This window comes from Gorilla gorilla, chromosome 16, assembly GCF_029281585.2.
Source record: "Gorilla gorilla gorilla isolate KB3781 chromosome 16, NHGRI_mGorGor1-v2.1_pri, whole genome shotgun sequence".
In the NCBI taxonomy this organism is placed as follows: Eukaryota; Metazoa; Chordata; class Mammalia; order Primates; family Hominidae; genus Gorilla; species Gorilla gorilla.
Genome location: NC_073240.2, coordinates 22,001,282 through 22,023,722, shown reverse-complemented (window position 1 = coordinate 22,023,722; position 22,441 = coordinate 22,001,282). Strand labels below are relative to the sequence as shown.

Here is a 22,441-nt window from a genome sequence, read left to right as displayed (position 1 = left end):
AGAAATATCTATTCAGGTCATTTGCCCATTTTTTCAGTTGGATTCTTTTTTTTTTTTTTTTGCTATTGAGATGTCAAGAGTTCCTTGTATATTCTGGATATTAATCCTCATATGGATACATACTTTGCAAATATTTTCTCCCATTCTGTAGGTTGTGTTTTCACTCTGCCAATTTCTTCCTTTGAATTAATATTAATTTTTTAAAGAAAAGTAACTTAAATGCTTGACAATATGGAATTAAAAATACAGTATCTTCAAGCTGGGTGCAGTGGTGCATACTTATAGCTGCAGCTATCTGAAGGCTGAGGCAAAAGAGGATCGCGTAAGTCCAGAAGTTTGAGACCAGCCTGGGCAACATAACAGCAAGACTCAGTCTCTTTTTAAAAAATGGTATATTCAATTTGGGGAACATGCTACAAACCCTCAAAAAACGGGTACAGAAGAAACATACTGCAACACAATAAAAACCACGTGAGAGACACCCACAGCTAGAATCATATGGAATGGGGGAAAATGGAAAGCTTTTCCTCTAAGATCTGGAGCGTGATAAGGATGCCCACTGTCACCACCGTTATTTAACACAGTACTGGAAACCCTAGCTAAAGCAATCAGTGCAGCCCCTGATATGGCCTCCAACCCACCCTGCCCCCTGCCACCAGCAGTGTAGCCCCCCCCGCAATAGCGCACCCAACACACCCAAACCGCCCCGCCTCCCCGAACCACGGGCATTGCAGCACCCCATAGCACCCTCAACCCGAAACCGCCACCCCTCCCAACAGCCGTGCAGTGCAGCCCTGGATAGGACACTTAGCCCACCTCACTGTTGCCAGCAATACAGTCTGGGATAGTTTCCCCAACCGGCTCCCCGCCGAGGGCAGTGCAGCCCTGGTTAGGGCCCCCAAACCACCCCCCGGTGCAGGCAGCACAGCCCAGATAGCACACCTAACCAGCCACCCTAGGCGGGTAGTGACGCCTGAGATAGGGCCCCCAACCCGTCCCAGGCCACGGGCAGTGCAGTCCTGGATAGCGCACTTACCCTGACGCCTTTCTACACTCTGGCCGGTTGCAGTGTCCATCGCTGCCACCAACCGCAGCAGGCGAGGCAAGCCGGCGAGGTAAGCCAGCCAGGCAAGGTGAGGCAAGCCGGCGAGGTGGTGAGCCAGGGAGGCCAGCCACAGCCCGGTAGGCTGCAGCCTCCAGCGTGCAGTCGGTAGCGCCTCCTACTCCAAGCTGGGAACGCAGCAGCTATGAAGTCAGACGCCGACGAGGCTGGAATAGTGCAACTCTCCCTCTTAACATGCTTTATATACCGAGATTATAAACTACATGTTCTGATTGGATGAGAGGAAAACACTAGGCCTACTCTGATTGGACTTTATTGTCACGTTCTGATTGGTTAGCCTAAGACTTGTGCTCATCCAATCAGAACATGAAAATAACGTCCAATCAGAGTAGGCGTAGATGTTTTTCTCATCCAATCAGAACGTGAAGTCCGAGAATCAGGCCTGCACAACCCCCAGTATATAAGGTATGCTAAGGGCGCCTCGCGCTATTGCAGGCTGTGGTGTGTTATCGTGTAGTTCTCCTGCAGAGTTTGGAGAAGGCGGCAGCAGACTCTGCTGCCGCAGGCTGGAGCCTGTGGTGCCAGGGCTCGCCTTGAGTGGTGTGTGGCGGCAATGGAGAGAGGCAGCTGGCAGTGACCGCTGCTCCGTGCCTGGCTACAAGAAGGAAAGGAGAAAGCACCTACCATAGGCTGGAGGTTGGAGCCTGCAGGACTGTGGCTGGCCTCGCTGGCTCGCCTCCCTGGCTGGCCTCGCTGGCTCGCCTCCCTGGCTGGTCTCGCTGCGGTTGGTGGCAGCGACGGACACTGCAGCTGGCCAGAGCGTAGAAAGGCAATGGGGTGGTAAGTACGCTATCCAGGGCTGCCCGCGGCGGGGGCTGGTTGGGGTATTATTCCGGGTGTCACTACTTTGGGTGTACTAGAGTGTTATTTTGGGCGTCACTGCTTTTAGGTGTGCTATGCGGGGCTGCACTGCCCTCAGCAGCAGGGGGGTGGTGGGGCGCGGGTTGGGGGCACTATCCTGGGCTGTATTGCTGGCAGCAGTAGGGCTGGTTGGGAGCGCTATTGGGTGCTGCACTGCCCGCGACAGGGGCCGGGTTGGGGCTGCTATTGTGGTTGCACTGCCGGCGGCGTGGTGGTGGGAGGACTGGTTAGGGCGCGGACTGGTGGGGGCGCTTACTGGTCGGGCTTCATTGCCGACAGCGGGGTGGGGATGCTATCTGGGGCTGCACTGCCCATGGTGGGGGCTTGTTGGGGGTGCTATGTGGGGCCGCAATGTCCATGGCAGGGGATAGGTTAGAGGCAGTATCAGGTGCTACGCTGCTGGTGGTGGGGCGGGGCAGCGGGGGGTGCCGGTAGGTGCTTGGAGGGTGTGGTTTCGGGCGCTATCGGGCCAGACTGCCCATGATAGAGGGCAGGTTTGGGTGCGCTATTGGGGGATACGTTCCTCACAGCAAGGGGCAGTTTGGGGGTGATACCCGGCCGGTGGCAGGCGGGGTGGTGGGGTGGGTTGTGGGCACCATTCGGGGGCTGCACTGCGGTCAGTGGCGGGGGGGCGAGTTAGGTGCTCTATCAGCTGCTGCACTGTTTGTGGTGGGGGCTGGGTTTGGTGCGCTATCGGGGACCATATTTCTGGCAGCGGCATACAGGTTAGGGGTGCTGTTGGAGGCTGCACTGCCCATGGGGGGGTGCGGGTGGGGTGCACTATCCAGGACATCATTCCCCTTGGGTGGGGGATAGTTGGGGGTGCTATCTGCTATGTAGGGCTGCACTGCTCGTCGTGGGGAGGGGGTTGGGGACCTTAAGGATCCATGGCTGCACTATTGACGGCAGGGAGCAGGTGGCCGTGCTCTCCGGGGCATCACTGCCTGCAGTCGGGAGTTGGTTGGAGGTCCTGTCTGTGGCTGCATGGCCCACGGCAGGCAGTAGGATGGGGGAGTTATCTGGTGCTGCGACGTTCGAGGCAGGGACGGGTTGGGGCCGCTATTGGGTTTTACACTGCAGCGGCGAGGGGCGGTGTTGGGGGCGCTATCCCAGAGCCAACATCAGGCAGCGGATTAGGGGCGCCATCGGGGGCTGCCTTGCTGGTGGCGGCAGAGCTTGCAGCAACAGGGTGTCCAAGGAAGGAGCCTTCTTCCTCTTCCTGGATTTCAGACTCTAGAAGGCGATCTCCTCCTGCTCCTGCTAGAGCGCAGCGAGCGCACGGCGTTTCCGCAGGAATCCTGAGCACGGCAAGGACCCCTTACCCGCCGTGGTTCCCGGGGCCATGCCCTTTTAACGCTCTGTGTTGCGGAGACCACCTGGCACCCCTAGGCACGCTGGACACCGAGTGGCGGGGACACCACGGGGAGACAGGGCTCTGTGGGTGGAGGCATCAGGATGGGGAACCGTCATTTGGGTGGGAGGGCTGGCTGGGTCTGAGTTTCTGCTGATTTTGTTCCCCAAGGAGCGCAGTCCTGGTGGGCCCAGCGGTTCCTGTGGATTGGAGCCGGGCAGTGTGATGTTACCAGTCACCACTCCAGGTCCCAGTTCCTGGCCCGCTTGAGCCAAAAGGAGAGGCTGGACTTTGGAGGGTGGGTACGAGTGCCTTTACTGAGACTGGCCCCTGCCACTCAGTGGCCAGGATGACAAGGTGAGGCTCTAACGCTATCACTCTCTGCATTCTCCTCTAGGCTTTTTTGGCTTTGTCTGCCCAGCTGTTCCATGCCAGGAGGAGGAGGAGTTACATGCTGGAAGCTTGCAGATGGCCTGGGGCTGCTGCTTGCCTTGCTGCGGTTGGTGGCAGCTACCGAGACTGCCTCGCGCCAGAGCGGTAGGAGGATGGCCACCTGCGGCCATGGCAGGGGCAGGGCTGTGGCAGTGGCCAGGTAGTAGGAGCTTTGTAGGGTGGGCCAGTGCATTGAGGGCAACAGCAGCGATGGTTATAGTGACATCTGCGCTAGTTGTGGCAGCAGCCGCAAGTCTGGGGGCCGGGAAGAGGGAGTAGGAGCGCTGTGGGGCCTGCCCGGCCAGGCCTAGGGTGGGTAGGAAGCTTCAGGTGCTGTACCACAGGCCTCGGTGGAAGTGGTGGAGGAACAGCCACGGCAAGGAGGAGTTCTCCCTCTTCTCCTGCAGTCTCTGGAGGGCGACCTCCTCCTACTGGCGCATGAGCCCGGTGTGAGTGTCAGCATATTATCTCACTCTTTCTTCCAATATAATACAGTCATACACTGCATAACAACGTTTCGCCAGTGATGGCCTGCATGTATCAGGGTAGTTCTACAAAATTATAATGAAACTGAAAAATCCTCATTGCCTACTGACAGTGTAGCCGTCTTAACCTTGTAATACAACGCAATACTCACGTGTTTGTAGTGATGATGGCGTAAACAAACCTACTGAGCTCCTGGTTCTATGAAAGTATAGCGCATATAGGCCAGGCGTGGTGATTCACACCTGTAATCCCAGCACTTTGGAGGGCCAAGGCGGGCAGATCACGAGGTCAGGAGATCGACACCATCCCGGCTAACACGGTGAAACCCCGTCTCTACTAAAAATTAGCTAGGGGTGGTGGCAGGACCCTGTAGTCCCAGCTACTCGGGAGGCTGAGGCAGGAGAATGGGGTGAACCCGGAAGGTGGAGCTTGCAGTGAGCCGAGATGGCGCCACTGCACTCTAGACTTGGCGACAGAGCGAGACTCCGTCTCAAAAAAAAAAAAAAAAAGTATAGCACATATAAGTATATATAGTACATAAAAGTTGATAATGAACAACTATGTTACTGGTTTGTGTGTTTAGTATGCTGTGATTTTTGACATTATTTTAGAATGCATTCCTTCTACTTACAAACAAAAAAGTTAACTGTAAAATAGCCTGAGGCAGGTCCTTCAGGAGCTATTTCAGAAGAAGGCATTGTTACCATGGGAGATGACAGCTCCATGTGTGGTATTGCTTCAGAAGACCTTCCAGTGGGACGAGATGTGGAGATGGAAGACTGATGTTGATGATCCTGACCCAGTGTAGGCCTAGGCTAGTGTGTTTGTATTTGTGTGTTAGCTTTTACCAAAACGAAGTAAATTTAAGACATTTGTATGCTTATTTTTTGTTCTGAATACTTACCAAGATACAACTTACAGAGAGGAAGCATCGAGGCACCTCAGTGTGTCTTTTTAACGCTGACATTATCATTGAGAAAAAAATTAAAACACAGAAAAAGCTATTTTTCTTAAGAAAAAGTTTGAGTGTTTTTAACAAATCTATGAATTGATCTGCAATTTCATGGTATCTTTATTGGTAATGGACCTTCAACAATGCAATCGTGCACAGACTTTACTGAGGAGGCACTTAACACAGGCTGAATCACCTATAGATCTATTCAACTGATTACCTGTGCCTGTGAGAATATACGAGGTAAACTCTAATGATGTATCAATAAGTAGAAAGCTATGAAGCAAATTGAGACAATTATCTAAATCATCCTGTCAGAAATTCCCTTTTTATCTGGACTACTAGGCCAATAAAATATCATTAATTTCTGGAACCTGTGAAGTTTGCCTCTGTTCAGTTAATTAGGGAAATGAGTCTCTAAACAAATAAATAATGTAAACCAGCAGATTGTGGTCTCCACAAGAGTCAAAGGCAAATAACTGCTGTCAACTATTTGTAAATCCAGTCAAGGAAAAATAGTTTTGTCATAACGAAGAATATTTTATTATAAAATTTGTTACATGATATTGATTATATAAAATATATTAATATCACATTAAATTAATATGTTAAGGGAAATTAGATTTCAAAATGTTTTATTCTCATTGCTCTATCTTAACTATTTATTTGAATGTTCTATTAGCATGTAGAATCTAATAAAATATCAACTATATAGGGACCTGAAAATACATTGTAGCTATTACTTATCTTTGCGTTTTCAATGTCAGAAAGTTCATTGTCATAGGTAATCTAGTAAGCAAAAGTTAATAATTTTTCTGAATTTAATTAATTTAAATAGTTGTATCATGTGCATTAACCAGTTCATGTAATCCAAGTTAAATTTTACATGCCTATGGCAAGAAGTTCTAAATCCCTAGTGTACGTCTCTAAAAGACCTGATTTCTTTCCCCAGACTTATCTCATCTTTTTATCTATCCATCTCTTTCTTCCACTAACAAAAAATTCTATCTCAATCGTTGTAAATCAGTTGTATCACTAGTCCCATTCCATCTATGAGAAAACTCCAGTTCAGGGATGTTAAGTGACTTCATTAATGCCCCACAGCTAATCAGTAGGAAATAACCAGGAGTGGAGGCTAGAAACAACTCCAGATCTATAGCCTTAACATTGCGCTGTGTTTGCTGCGTACTCGCTGACATACAAGTAATAAAAGTATTTCTCAATTCTCTGGGAAATTTCTACACTCCACTCTTGCTCAGCCTGTTCATATACCCAGAGCCCATCACTTATGTCAGCCTTTTGAATTTTACAAATTTTGTTAAAGTAAGATACCATTCCTGGTGCTTTTTCCAATTCTAAATATAGAGTGATTTTTATTTTTGTGCAATTCTTAACCATTGGACCTATTCCCTTATTATGCCATCTTAACCATTGGACCTATTCCCTTATTATGCCATTTGTCATTATTTACCAGCATTGCTTTTACATTTTTATAGGTATTCTCTTCTCTACTAATTTAGGGGCTCTTTGAAGATAATAATTACCTTGCTGTACTTTAAATACACCAAAATTTGTTATGATTGCTGAAGAAGTAAAAACAAAGTGAAAGCTACCAATTTTATTCAGTTCAAATAGTGGTATACCTCAGATATTGTGGATTCAGTTTCAGGCCACTGCAATAAAGCAAGTCAGATGAAGTGTTTGGTTTCCCAGTGCGTCTAAAGTTTATGTTTATACTACACTGTAGTCTAGTAAGGGTGCAATAGTATTATGTCCATCTTACCATTTCTGTGTATTGAATATATTGGCTATGGGTTTGTCATAAATAGCTCTTATTATTTTGAGGTGTTTCACCAATACCTAGTTTGAGCGTTTTTAACATAAAGGGACGTTGAATTTTATCAAAGGCCTTTTCTGCATCTATTGAGATAATCATGTGGTTTTTGTCTTTGGTTTTGGTGATGTGATGTATTGTGTTTATTGATTTGCACATGTTGAACCAGCCTTGCGTCCTAGGGATGAAGCTGACTTGATGGTGGTGGGTAAGCTTTTTGATGTACTGCTGGAATCAGTTTGCCAGTATTTTATTGAGGATTTTTGCACTGATGTTCCTCAGGGATGTTGGTCTGGAGTTTCCTTTTTTTGTTGTGTCTCTTCCCAGTTTTTGGTATCAGGATGATGCTGGCTTCATAAAATGACTTAGGGAGGAATTTCTCCTTTTCATTTGTTTGGAATAGTTTAAGAAGGAATGTTACCAGCTCCTCTTTGTACATCTGGTAGAATTCAGCTGTGAATCCACCTGATCTTGGGCTTTTTTTGATCAGTAGGCTATTAATTACTGCCTCAATTTCAGAACTTGGTATTGGTCTATTCTGGAATTCAACTTCTTCCTGAATTAGTCTTGGGAAGGTGTGTGTGTCCAGGAATTTGTTCATTTCTTCTAGATTTTCTAGTTTATGTGCATAGAGGTGTTTATAGTATTCTCTGATGGTAGTTTGTATTTCGGTGGAGCTAATCATTTTTTTGTGTGTCTATTTGATTCTTCCCTCATTTCTTCTTTATTAGTCTAGCTAGTGGTCTATTGATTGTGTATTTTTTTCAAAACACGAGCTCCTGGATTCATTGATTTTTTGGAGAGTTTTTATTTCTGCGTCTCCTTCAGTTCTGCTCTGATCTTAGTTCTTTTTTTCTGCTAGCTTTTGAATTTGTTTGCTCTTGCCTTTCCAGCTCTTTTAATTGTGATGTTAGAATGTCAATTTTAGATCTTTCCCACTTTCTGATGTGGGCATTTAGTGCTATAAATTTCACTCTTAACACTGCTGTAGTTATGTCCCAGAGATTCTGGTACATTGTCTCTTTGTTCTCATTGGTTTCAAAGAATTTCTTGACTTCTGCCTTAATTTCGTTATTTTTCCAGGAGTCATTCAGGAGCAGGTTGTTCAATTTCCATTTGATGGTGTGGCTTTGAGTGAATTTCTCAAACTTGAGTTCTAATTTGGTTGTGCTGCCGTCTAAGAGACTGTTTGTTATGATTTTAGTTCTTTTGCATTTGCTGAGGAGTGTTTTACTTCTGATTACATGATCAATTTTAAGGTGCCACGTGGTGATGAAAAGAATGTATACTCTGTTGTTTTGAGCTGGAGAGCTCTGTAGGTATCTATCAGGTCTGCTTGATCCAGAGCTGAGTTCAGGTCCTGAATATCTTTGTTAGTATTCTGTCTCAATGGTCTGTCTAATATTGTCAGTGAGGTATTAAAGTCTTCCACTATTATTGTGTGGGAGTCTAAGTCTCTTTGTGACTCTTTGCTTTATGAATCTGGGTGCTCCTATATTGGGTGCATATGTGTATATTAATAGAGTTAGCTCTTTTTGCTTTAATTGAACCCTTCACCATTATGTAATGCCCTTGTCTTTTCTGATCTTTTTGGTTTAAAGTCTGTTTTGTCAGAAACTAGGATTGCAACCCCTTCTTTGATTTCTATTTGCTTGGTAAATTTTCCTCCTTCCCTTTATTTTGAGCCTATGTGTGTATTTGCACGTCAGATGGCTCTTTTCAAGACAGCATAGTGATGGGTCTTGGCCCTTTATCCAGCTTGCCTTTCTGTGTCTTTTAATTGAGGCATTAAGCCCACTTACATTTAAAGTTAGTATTGTTATGTGTGAATTTGATCCTGTCATCATGATGCTAGCTGGTCATTTTGCAGAATTGTTCATGTGGTTGCTTCATAGTGTCCCTGGTCTGTGTATTTCAGTGTGTTTTTGTAGTGGCTGGTAACAATTTTTTCTTTCAATTTTCAGTGCTTCTTTCAGGAGCTCTTACAAGGCAGGCCTGAGGGTGACAAATTCCCTCAGGATTTGCTTGTTGGTAAAGGATCTTATTTCTCTTTTGCTTATGAAGCTTAGTTTGACCAGATATGAAGCTCTAGGCTGGAAATTATTTTCTTGAAGAATGTTGAATATTGGCCTCCAATCTCTTCTGGCTTGGAGGGTTTCCACTGAGAGGTCCACTGCTACTCTTATGGCTTTCCCTTTGTAGGTGACCTGGACTTTCTCTCTGGCTGCCCTTAACATTCTTTCTTTCATTTCAACCTTGGAGAATCTGATCATTATGTGTCCTGGGATTGATTTTCTCATGGAGTGTCCTACTGGAGTTCTCTGAATTTCTTGAATTTAAATGTTGGCCTGTCTTGCTAGGTTGGGGAAGTTCTCCTGGATGATATCCTAAAGTATGTTTGCCAACTTGATTCCATTCTCCCCATCTCTTTGAGGTACCCCAATCAGTAGTAGGTTCTGTCTCTTTACATAATCCCATATTTCTTGGAGATTTTGTTTAGTCTTTTTTATTCTTTTATCTCTATTCTTTCCTGCCTGTTTTATTTCAGAAAGATAGTCTTCAATCTCTGAGATTCTCTCCCCTACTTGTCTCCATTTTTCTCGGGAGGTATTTTAACAAAATTTAAAGAAATTACCACACCGTTTACAATTACTGTGTATATTTGTGTTTATGTGTGCACGTGTGTGTATGATGAACCCAAGGAAAGAATATTCTAAAAGGAGGACCAGTAATGTTATTTTCTATAGTTTTTTCTTAGTACGGAACCCAAAAAAGGAATATCGAGAATGTTTCAGACAGTAGAGTAAGATAGAGATAAATCCTACAATTGCTACTTATAATCTGGGTAACTTTGGGGAAATTACCTTTCTTTTGAACTTATTTTATTAACTTTGAGAATGAGAATAATAAAAATACCCTCCTCATAGGACTGTGGTGAAGATTAAGAGAATTAATTAATATAAAACACAGCATGGGGCCAAGCATATGGTAAGACCTTAAGGAATTTTATTTCGTTAATTATAAAACACACATTTCTCCCTACATTTTAACATCTCAGTAGAGAAAATGTCTTAGAATTTATGTTCTTATAGTTTATGAAGCAAGGATTCTTACCTAAATACATGATTTATAATTGAAACATAGTTTTTTGTTTAAAAATGTTAGAAATCAACACTATGAAATCAGATATCAATTCTGTCAGTGGGGATAGTTTGCAGTGAGGGAAATAAAATGGAGAATTTTGCAAATTAGGACAAAATTAATATATGTTCTCTTTATTTTGAGTTTATTCATATTTATTCCACAAACATTTGAATGGATAACCATGTGCCAAATTCTGTGTAGGACAAATTTCATAAGATGAATAACATATATTTGTCTTCAAAGATCTAACACATCTTCATGGAAGACAACAGAACCATATAAGTACAGCATCAGTTATAAATATCTAAGCTAATTGTTTACATAGAAGCAAGGCTTAATTTATAGGAGAGGAGAGGGTGGGGAAAGACAAAATGAAAGATGTGATTTCTGAACTAAGTCTCAACAGACTGGTAACATGAGTCAGGTGAAAGGTGAGAGGAAGTACGCTCTAAAAGGAGGAAATAAAAAAGGACTTGGGAGAAGAAGAGAAGAATCTTTCTTTCTCAGGAAACTACATGATATTTAATTTGGATGAAATATTTGCAGAAGGAGTAAAAATTCTAAGCTAGAAGTTAAGAAGGGTCAGCTTACGGAGGACCTTGCCTGGTTATGCTGATGGGCTTAAACTGTGGCAGGAGTTAAATGAAAATACTCTGAAACAGTTTAAAATGGAGGGGTGATACACTCACAATTTTATTTGCAAACTGTTGTTTAGGATGAATTAAAGTGGATAGGATTGAAGACAAAGAGGATGGTTAGGAGCTTATTGAGATCATCAACAGTGGTATTGCACATGTAGTAAAATGGGCAGATTTGAAAGATTATGAAGGTGATAGAATCTATAGTACTTGATGATTAATGGAATGTGAAATAGAGATAGAAGTTAAGTTGTAATAACCACATCTCAGTTCAAATGATAAACAAATGCCATGCAGATCTAGAGCAGGGGCCATGTTCCCAAACCATTTGCCTGAGCCATTGTGCCTAACACAGTGCTGAGTCCACAATAAACCAATGCCAAACAGTTGTGCATTGATATATCATCCATTCTTCTGGAAATTCTTTGAGGATTTCACATACAGATGTCCATATTGAATTAATACATAATTATCAAGAGAAAAATATCCCTGAGTCAACATTCTAGAAATGTTCAATTGTCTAGAGTGGATTTTCTCATTGTCCTTTTACATAACAACATAGTGACTTGGAATATAACGTCGCACTAAAAAATAGAAGAATAAAAAGGGTCTTTGAAGCAATTCCTTTTTATCTTGCTTTATTCTTAACAGCAGTTCTCTGGTCTTAGTTCTTTTATGGTTCCAGGAGAATTACATTTCAAATTCCATAATTGCACAGGAGAATTGGAGTCTTGTAAAAATTTACAATACTTCGTTCAAAGGCAACTTTTATTATCAACTGAACCTATGCTGTGATGCAGCCAAAGAAATTGTTGAGAGCATCATTAAAATAACCTTTTTAATAAGACCGCTTTCTCTTGAAAAAGTGTATACCCTCTTATTTAATATTACCATATTACAATTGACTGTATGTTTGCTGAAAGTCTTATAGTATGGTATTTAGTTTATTGAACTAGCACAAAATATAGATGAACTTTATCAGTTTTCATTTTCCCTTTACAAACCAAGAACAATATTAAATGACATTTTATGACATTTGATAGGTATTTAAAATTTGTTATTGTGGCTCTTCAGTGAACCATAAAATAACAAGTGTCACAATATGGCTGTGCTTTCATTATGAGAAATGCAAGCAGGAAACATTTAAATCAACATCATTTTCCATCAGTGTTTTGCTCCTGATTCTCTGCCAAGTTCATTATCTCCTCTGTGCCTAAATTTGTCCATATGAGAAATTAGGAGAAAAAAGAATCAATTAATACTTGCCTCTAAAATGATCTGAAACCCAGGTATGGAAAATCTTACACAAGTTTAAAAGACTGGTTTATTCACTGCTGTCCTCATTCGTTTGAACAGACTGCAATGTTCTGTGGGAGAGTAGCTGAGAGACTGATGCAATAATAGTCCTTTTCACACCTTCCATCCAGAAAGACAGTTTTTTTATTTGCAGCTGAAGCTATTATATCCAGAGCCTATGGCTGTTTGCCTCTTTTAACGATGGAAATTTTAAAAGAGAAACAGCAAGTAAAATGTGAAAATGTCCTCTGGGATATTATTTTATTACTACATGTCCCTTGTTTAGCAAACTAGATGCAATATAAAAAATTAAGTCTGGTGCCTTGGTTGGCAAAAAATCAAATAACAGGTACTAAAGAAATAATGATGAGCTAACCTAAGCTCTCTGTGTTTGTGTGTGTGTGTATGTGTGTGAGTGCGCGCACGCCATAAAGCCAAGGTGGAGAGGTGAATGAAAAAGTCAGAGGAGAGGGAAAAGCCATATCGCTTGAAAAAAGCACCGTGGTATCATGGTGGAAGAATGGGCTTTAGAAGCTGGCAAGCTTGGGTTTCAATTATGGCATTTTGTAGTGCGCTATTTATTTCTGAGCATTAATTTCTACAATGAAAAAATACATAATACCATAGGGTTTGAAGGATCAAGTGAGATGATTGAAATAAAGTATGAATCAAGATGTTTGTCATATTAATTCTCTCTCTTAATCATGGGAGCTATTGACAATGCAAAAGGCGTACCCAGTATAGCAGTAGAATGATAGTGTATCTCTTGAAATAATGTGTCAGGTTGTTCGCTAATGCCTTTTTCATAGAAATATTGTTGAGCTGCCTTCACATAGATAGAACATCTGGGTTACAACCACTTTGCAGAAAAGCTACCAGGTACAGCTTTTTGAAATTGCTTGCCTGGGTTTAAATTACAGTCTTGTAGTAACTCTTTGGTGCATTTTAGTAACTGCTGAACCGTGTGGTGTTGAGTCAATCACATTGATTGGAAAGGAAATTTAACGCATCAGACAAGGGAAAGTTACTAAGGTTAGTTGACATAGAGTGCTCTGAAGTTAGTAAGTTCATGGTAAGTTATGCAAGTAGAGGAGATCATAGATAACTAAATAGCAGGCAAACTGCAAAAAGACTAGCAGAAGTTGGCCAGGCATAGTGGCTCACGCCTGTAATCCCAGTGCTTTGGGAGGCCAAGGCAGGTGGATCACGAGGTCAGGAGTTCAAGACCAGCCTGTCCCACTTGATGAAGCCCCGTCTCTACAAAACTATAAATTAACCAGGCATGGTGGCTGGCACCTGTAATCCCAGCTACTCAGGAGGCTGAGGCAGGAGAATTGCTTGAACCCAGCAGGCAGAGGTTGCAGTGAGCCCGAGATCGTGCCACTCCAGTCTAGGCAACAGAGTGAGACTCTGTCTCAAAAAAAAAAAAAAAAGATTAGCAGAAGCACATCAGTTGTTACTATTCTGTAGCAAGTTCAACCAGAATGTATCTCTTTGCTGTTCTCACAGCAAAAATTATAAATGTTTGAGGTGATGGATATGCTAATTACCTTGATTTGATCATTACACAATGTATACATGTATTGAAGCATCATATTCTATCCCATAAATATGTATAATTAGTATGTCAATTAAAATTAAAAAATAATGATAGCAACAACTATTACTCCCTTATATTACACTACTACAAGGGCTTTGTTTATAGCTTATATCCTTGGGAACCTTTTTTCTATTGCATATAGAATGTATGATACAGTCTGTGCTAAATGTCATAGAGCTTTTACAAGCCAGATAAAATTTGAGTGTACAGTTAAGAGGTCAAAAAGCCATCTGCCACAATGTAGAGCCCATCTCAGGAAATTAGGATATAAAAATTCTCCAGCAAATGATTTGTAAGAAGTCATGAGTTTTATGGGGAATAACTGGTTAGCCTGGTAACAGATCTAGTGAGTTCTGAAGAATCATATATCCATCTATGCCCATATTGAAATAGTGGCAGTGCTAGGTTTGTTCTATAATGAATTGTGGGTAGCTGTTGCAGCCTTCTACTCCATATCTTTATTTCATGTGGTCATGGACCTTATATTATTAAGTGTGTACAATATAGATTTAAAGGGTAGACATTGGGTCACCTTTGATGAAAGAGTCTTACTTCAAGAATATGTACCGTATTCTCTCAACTGACAGTAATTAATGTCACTGATATGGACAGTGTTCATATCACCATAATGAAGCCATAAAACATTGTGGCTAAAATAATTTGTGAAGCTCATTTTGAAGAACTTGTGAAAAGCTAGGCCTTGGTGCCAAGGAGAGAGAGAAAAGCAACAGTAATGAGGAAAGCACTGACACCTCTTTGGAGGGAAATGTGGCCATATTGACCAAAATTTAAAGTGTGCACACTTAGGCCAGATTATAGATCATGCCTATAATCCCTGCACTTGGGAGGCCGAGGTGGGTGGATCACTTCAGGTCAGGAGTTTGAGGCCCGCCTGGCCAACATGGTGGAATCCCATCTCTACTAAAAACGCAAAAATGAGCCGGGTGTGATGGCAGGTGCCTGTAGTCCCAGCTATTCAGGAGGATGAGGCAGGAGAATCGCCTGAACCCGGGAGGTGGAGGTTGCAGTGAGCTGAAATCGTGCCACTGTATTCCAGCCTGGGCGGCAGAGAGAGACTCCATCTCAAAAAAAAAAAAAAAAGTGCACAGTTTATGACTCAGCATTTTCACTTTCAGAATATTTCTTTCAGATATTGTATATTTGGCAAATTTCTACATATATTAATAAGCTTTCAGCATTATTTGTCGTAGCTGAATCTGGGAAACAAATACGTGTCTATTAATAGGTGACTGAATCAATAAATCATGTTATATTTACAGAATGAAAAACTACACAGCCATTAAGAATTTAGATGTATACATTTTGATGAGAAGCAATATGTGCAAGAAGTAGTTCTAAGTGAAATAATTAAAGTACAGAAATGTGTGATTAGTACGCTATAATTTATTTAAAAACGTGCTTACAAAGTAATGATAAATGATTGAGGTGACAGATATCCCAATTACCTTGATTTGGTGACTACATAGTATATACCTGTATCAAAATAACACGTGTACCTTGTAAATATGTAAAACTATTACGTGTTAACATTATGCATGATGTAAATTAAAAATTAAATGCCCAAAGCCATGTGTTTATACATATATTTGTAAATGCACTGATTATCTATATGTGACTTAGGAACAGCAGTTTTCTTTCAGAAGAACTGAGGGTCTTGGGTGGGAGAGCTATCTTATTGTCTAAAAATACTATTCAATATTTATTTATTTATTTTTTCTGTGTGGCTGGATTACTTAAGTAAAAGAAAGCTTTGAAGGCAAAGCTAGTGTACTGTGTGTTTCACTTAGGACATCACTTAAGACAAACCAATAGTTTGACACAGGAAGATTGTTATTGATGATTGGAACATACTAAAGTAAAAGAATCTGTCCTCACATTCTTTTCATTTCTTCCTATAACAATAAAAGAGATTCTTAACCTTCTGTTCAAATTGAAATCTCCCCCTTCACATTCTGTATTCCATCCTCTACCACAGTTACAGGGAGCGAGTACCTTTGCTTACCACTTTTCTCTCCTTTCCCTGCTCAACCTTACCTTACAAAAACAAAAACATAATTCTTCCTTGATCTAACATCCCCCTTCAGTTTTCATCTCTCTCCTCTCCTTTAGCCAAGCCCCATGTTTATACCGGTTAGCTGTATCTCTCATTGTCACTTCACTCCTCAGCCTACAGCAATCTGGTTTCCTTCTCCACAATGTCTCTGAAATTTTGCCAAAGTCATCAGTGATTTCTATGTACCTAAATCAAATGGTTACTTGTAAGTTCGTGAATCGTTTGACTTTTTAGCAGTATTTGACCAGACTGACAACTCTTTAAAGGAAAATTCAAAGAAAATCCCATTTTCTTTGCTTATTTTCTTCTCTTTTTTTATTCCCCTCTCTATTTACTTTTCCTGTTTCTTTTTTGGTATTTTGTTTCTCCACCTATCCACTATGTATTTATTTGTGCTTATTGTGGCATTGCTGGTGGCTTGGTTAGACTCTCTGCTCTTCTCTCATACATATTTCTTAGGCAGTATTTCTTAGGAAGTATATACCCACTTCAGGTCCAAATGCCCTTTCTGTGCTAACAGCTTCTAATATCTAATATATCTATTGCCCTCTCCTGAGCTTGAGACTTTTCTGTCCAATCGCTGACTGGTTGTCTTTACTTGGATATCTCAGTGACACATAGTTGACCATGTGTACAAGTGAACTCATCGTGTTACCTCAAATTTTCCCTTCTGGGGTTTGCTATGTCACAAATTAATTACTTTTTGGAGGGAGATTTCCTTATGAGTGAAAAAAGTGTCTGGTGAATAGTAGTTATTTCACAAATATTTATTGACTCAAGGATTGAATCAATTAATGATACCATGTATGATAAATATCATCAAATGTATAGTACAGAACATTTTGAAACATTTAAGATATTGAAAGACAAGATACCGAAAGTGCAGATTATCCTAATGTGGTAAAATTATGCTACCTCTCTAAGGATGACTATGAGTAACAAGGAAAAAGAGTTAATCAAGCATTAATTCCCTGTTAAATTTCTTTCTGCTTAAAATATTTGGAGTTGTTTTTCTATCCTGTACTGAACTCTTGATATGTATAGCAATGTATGTGTGAAATGCTGTGATTCAAGGGTAGAAACTAAATAAAAAAAAGGGAAGAATCAAAATTTAACAAAGTAGATAATAAATCTTTCTGAGGGCAAGTTGTCAAAATTTTGGCAATGGTGTTGAGTGTATGCACTGTATGCATGACCAATATCCAGAAAGGGGTATCCTGGAAGAGGTTGTATATAGTACTTATCTTCACTCAGTGAATTTTTGACTGAAGGAAAATTCTTAAAAAATTTATTAGATACAAAGTAAGAACCCATGGTCCTGAGGGCTTTCTAAGGTAAAAAGACAAAAGGCAAGAAAAGACCTTTGCATCAAAGAGCTTAAAGTATTATAGTTAATTTAAACATATAGTTGTTTTACATTCTTTTAATAAAGGTTTAATCATATGCTTACATGAAGAACAAAGGAAGCTTAAATGTTGTACCTGTTACTCTGTTCACCAATATTTTGTTTTTCCTCCTGAGTGCATGATAGAATTGTACCTCCCTGACACTTGGAAATTAGGTGTGACCAAAAGACTACCCTGATTTGCCTATCGATTTCTGAATAGATGTAAAATGGCATGCAATTTTCAGATGGAAGTTTTAAGAGCTAGTGTGTGATTTGCCTAAGAAGGATGGTGACATTTTACTGCAGAGATAGAAAGTGAGGGCATGTGGGCAGAAAGACCTGCATTAGCAACCATGGAAGACAGGGATTGAATTTATAGACATAGAGATACCTGAAACAGGGCAGCAAAATAATATTTTCAAGAACATGTTTTCTATCAATATTTCTAATTTAATTTTATAGCATCTAAGAAAGCGATATACCACTCACATAAAGTCTTAAACGCTCTACATTTTAATTAAACTTTAATTATATCTTCTAATTTTCATGGCTGGCTTTAAATAAAATTTAATTCTACTTACCAGGATTTTTAAGAGCTTCTGAATTTCTCCTATCCTCAACTTTCTGCAACTGGGTTTACAGCTGTATTTTCTCACTACTGTTAATTGAATGCTGATGGTATGGATAGTTCTTACTGTTTTTTTCCCCCTGTAACTATGTTCACTTAATTCAAGGTCCTCAGGTCTCTGTAAACCTTTGCATTCAAAAAACTAAAAAACTGCACACTGCTTCCTACTGCTTAAGGTTTTTCTTATTTCTGCACCACAGGTTTTGGCTCAAGGTAAAGGAAGGATTGTGCTTGCCGTGAATGTAGATAGGCACAAGATCATATATTTCAAAGGAAATCATATTCAAATTCAAATACAACCTAATGGTGATCTTGTGGTAGATGTATCCACTAACACTCACTTTCTATTCCTTCCTAGTAATTGTTCAGTCTCCAGAAATTATTTCCATAATTTATTCCTGTTATTTATATAATTGAATCTTTGAAGGGAATAAGCCACTGAAGTATTTAATTCCTAATAAATAATGTAATTCCTCTGGTAAATTTGGGCTTAATTTGTTCCTTTTTACTTCCTTGAAGTTTAAAGTAAGGTGGGTTTGTTTTTGGACATTTTTCTTATGTTTAGAGTAGATGTTTATTGCTGTACTGCCTCAATACCACTTTAGCTGCATCCATAAGTTTTGTTATTTTGCGTTTTTGGTCTTTTTTTATATGTAGATACATTCTAATTTCCCTCGATATCTTTTTGACATAATGGGTTTTCAAGAGTGTATTGATTTCCACATATTTGTGAATTTTCCAGTTTTGCTTGTTATTGATTTTAGTTTTATATCATTATAGATAGAAAAGATACTTTTCCTACTTACATAATTTCTATATTCTTAAATTTACTTGTGCTTGTTATGTGGCCTAACAGATGACCTATCCTGAAAAATGTTATATAGTCAACTTGAGAAGAATGTGTATTCTGCTGTCACTGGATAGTTCTGTACATGTCAATGAGGTCCTTTTGTTTTATAGGATGTTTAAGATTGCTATTTCCCTACTGATTTTCTGCTAGAGATTCATTCCCATTATTGAAGGTGGCGTAATGTTGTGTCTCACTGTTATTTTATTGCTATTTCTCCCTTCAAATCTGTCAGTGTTTGCCTTATATATAGTTAGGTACTCTGATCTTCGGTGCCTATACATTTATAGTTGTTCTAACATCCTGATAATTGACCTTTTTATCATTATATAATGACCTTTTTTATTTCATGTGACAGTTTTTAACCTAAAGTCTATTTGGCCTGGTATAAATTTAGCCACTCCTGCTGTCTTTTCGTTATAATTTGCATGGAATATTTTTTTCCCTCCCTTCACTTTCAGCCTTTGGGCATCCTTGAATCTATAGTCTCTTGTTGACAGCCTATAGTTTGATTTTATTTTTTAATGCATTTGGACGTTCTTTGTCTTTTGGCTGGGGAATTTAATCCATTTACAGTCAGCTGGATGTAGGTTCCACATCCACAGAGTCAACCAACCATGCATAAAAAAAAATCACACACCCCCATAAACATAACAATGATAAAAATGGAATAATAAAAGTAATGCAAACTAGATGGTGTAACAGGTATTTATATACTGTTTACATTCTATTAGATATGATAAGTAATCTGGAGATGATTTAAAGTATAGGGGATGGTGTGCATGGGTTATATGCAAATACTATATCACTTCTATATCACTTAATATAAGGGACTTTAGCATCCATACATTTTGGTATCCACAGGCGATCTTGAAACCTATCTTTCATGGATACTGTGGGACAACTGTATTTACAAAGTTGTATTAATAAGTAAGGACTTGCTGTGGCACTTCATTTTATTTTTTCTGTCTGTGTTATAATTCTTCTGTCTTTTTTCTCTTGCTGTTTTTTGTGTTCATTGATATTTTTGTATTGATAGGTATTTATTTCCTTTTTCTTTTGTATATTTTCTGTAGTATTTTATTTTTTTGGTTACCTTGGGGCTTATGTAAAACATCATATATATGGAGGCAAAGTTTATTCTAAGCTAATAACAACTCAACTTTAATCACATAAAAAATTCTACCCTTCTCCCACTTTGTTATTGATATCACAATTACATCTTTTATATGTGTATATCTACTATTATACTTCTGTAGTTATAGTAATTTCTACTTTGTTGTCTTCTGACTTTCATATTAGAAAAAGGTGCATCACCATTACGATGTTGCACAATTTTGTATTTGTTTAAATAATTAGCTTTTCCAGTAAGTTTTATATTTTAATATGCTTAGTTTTGCTATTTAGTATTATTTTGTTTGAGTTAAAGAGCTCACCTGTCATTTATTTTATGACAAATCTAGTGATGAAGTTGTCTCTCTCAGCTTTTGCTTGGGAAAGTCTTTATCTATTCTTCATTTTTGAAGAAAATTTTTTTCCAGAAATTGCATTCTTGGTTGAGAATTTTTCTCTTTCAGCATTGTCTTGCTTCTTCAAAATTCACTCTTTTTGACTTTTGACATATAATATGTCTTTGTGTGGACTTCCCTTGAATTTGTTTTATTTCAGTTCCATTTGGCCTCATGTATCTGTATGTCCTTTTTCTTCTACAGATTTGGCAAGCTTTTAGCCAGCACTGTACTTTCCTTCTTATTTTTCTCTTCTCCATCTGGAACTTTTGTGATCAGTATATTATTTCACTTTATGATGTCCCTTAAGTCCGTAGGTTCATTTGCTCTTTTTTATTCTTTTTTCTTTTGCTCCTTTGTCTATATAATTTGAAATGACTGGTGTCTGGATTAGCTGATTCCTTCTTCTGTTTGATCAAGTCTACTTTTGAACACCCCCTAGTGATTTTTTTATTTCAGTCATAGAATTCTTAGCTCCAGAATTTCTAATTGTTTCTTCTTGTAAAATTTGTATATCTTTACTTCAATATTTTTATCTTGCTCATCTATCATTGTTGTGATTTCATTTAATTGTGTCTCAGTGTTCTCTTATGGCATGCTGAATTATCATGGAGCCCCAGAGCTCTCCTTTCCTCATGTGTGCTTCTTCTTTCATATGTGATAACTATAATGAACTTTAACAAATCTCAAATTCGAGTACATTCCCAATCACCTTCTAAAAGTAACCTCCTAACCTCCATTTATTCCTCAGATGTGGTAGTTTGAAAGTTGTTCCGATAGATTACAACTGCAGGCCAACCAGAGGGGACCCATGGTCACTAGAATGGTCCAGTGACCTTTATACTTCCGTGTGTGTAAGAATCACCTGGGATCCTATTTAACATTCAAGTTTCTGAGCCTTCCCCTATCCAGGCTCTGTGCCAGTAGATTTTATACACAAAATGTGAGGGAACCATTACCCTTTTCAAGTGATTAAAAAAAATCAGAGGTGAAGCAATTAGATTTGACTACATTTAATTTGATGTTTTATCTTTCAAGAGATTGGGATGGTCCTAGTGAAAATTATAGCTAATCTGAATACGGCTTCTAACTGTTACTGGGTGTTTATGTCTTTTCTTTACTCTAGTCAACAATATTGGGCAGGTGTAGTGGCTCACGCCCATAATCTCAGCACTTTGAGAAGCCAAGGCGGGAGGTTCACTTGAGCCCAGGAGTTTGAGACCAGCCTGGAAAACCTAGGGAGAACTCCATCTCTGCAAAATAAAACAAACAAACAGACAGACATAAAAACACCTAGCTGGGCATGTTGGTATACACCTTTGGTCCCAGCTACTTGGGAAGCTGAGGTAGGTAGGAGGTTTGCTTGAGCCACAAGGTCAATCTTCCAGTGAGCCGTGATTGTGTCACTGCACTCTAGCCTGGATAACAGAGCAAGACCCTGTCTCAAAAAACAAACAGCATACGTCTTATTGTTTTGTTCGCTTATTTCTGAAATAATCTCGTTAGTAAAGCACTATACTTGATAAACAGTCTGATTTAATAAATAAGGATTTAAACTTTAGATTTTGGAGAGACAGGATTAACTAACCGTTGATCACAAGGAGCACACTGTGCAACAAGCTACTCTGATAGGACAAAAGTCCTAGGAGGGCTATATAAGCAAAATCTCACTCAAGGACTGAACTTTAAGCCCTATTCACTTTTAGCTAATCAAGTGATGGGCAAATTGACTTCTATAGGGAAGAGAGAAGAGGATGTGTTTCTGAGCTTTCGTTCTTCAGTCAGGCAACTCTGTGATTCATTAATTTCCTCCCTTCCTTCTCCACACCCTGGCATATGTTGGCCCGTAGCCACAAGGTGGCAGGATAACCAATAACATTTTATTCAAGCCAACTGAAGCCCTGCGGGGCTTTGAGGTTCACACACACTGTCCACCTTCCACATACTGATGCTGGGAGCAATTTAGAGCAAACATCATCCAGAGTCATATTACTAGATGACTGGATTGCTTTTTTTGTCCCTCAATCCTGCTCTCCTTTCAGTGCTAACTCAAGGAAACGCTACGTTTACACTTTGCAGGAGCCCCTGGAATAGTTAAAGCTTTAAACCATTTCACATCCAACTCAATGATCTGTTACAAAAAATACCTGTTGATTCTCTGTCATTTTAATGGATACCTAGCTTCCTTTTATAAATTGGCATTACAATAGTCTGGTATTAGTATTGATCTGGAATCTATGTGCTTCCAGATCAGTCCCATTCCTTTTACTTTTAGAATAA

The 22,441-nt window shown here is 40.0% G+C and overlaps 1 protein-coding gene across 2 annotated transcripts in view; it reads left to right on the top strand.

Annotated features, from left to right (window-relative positions):
* The first annotated feature begins 1,495 nt into the window (after positions 1 to 1,495).
* Positions 1,496 to 22,441, top strand: part of LOC101143448 (olfactory receptor 4M2) — an 80,845-nt gene continuing 59,899 nt past the window's right edge. Inside the window, exons 1-2 of one of the 2 annotated variants that reach the window (XM_063698898.1) lie at positions 1,496 to 1,903; positions 3,733 to 3,872. The gene's annotated coding sequence lies outside the window, so the exon portion shown is untranslated. The remainder of the gene's footprint in view (positions 1,904 to 3,732; positions 3,873 to 22,441) is intronic. The other variant, XM_063698901.1, reaches the window with a different exon arrangement.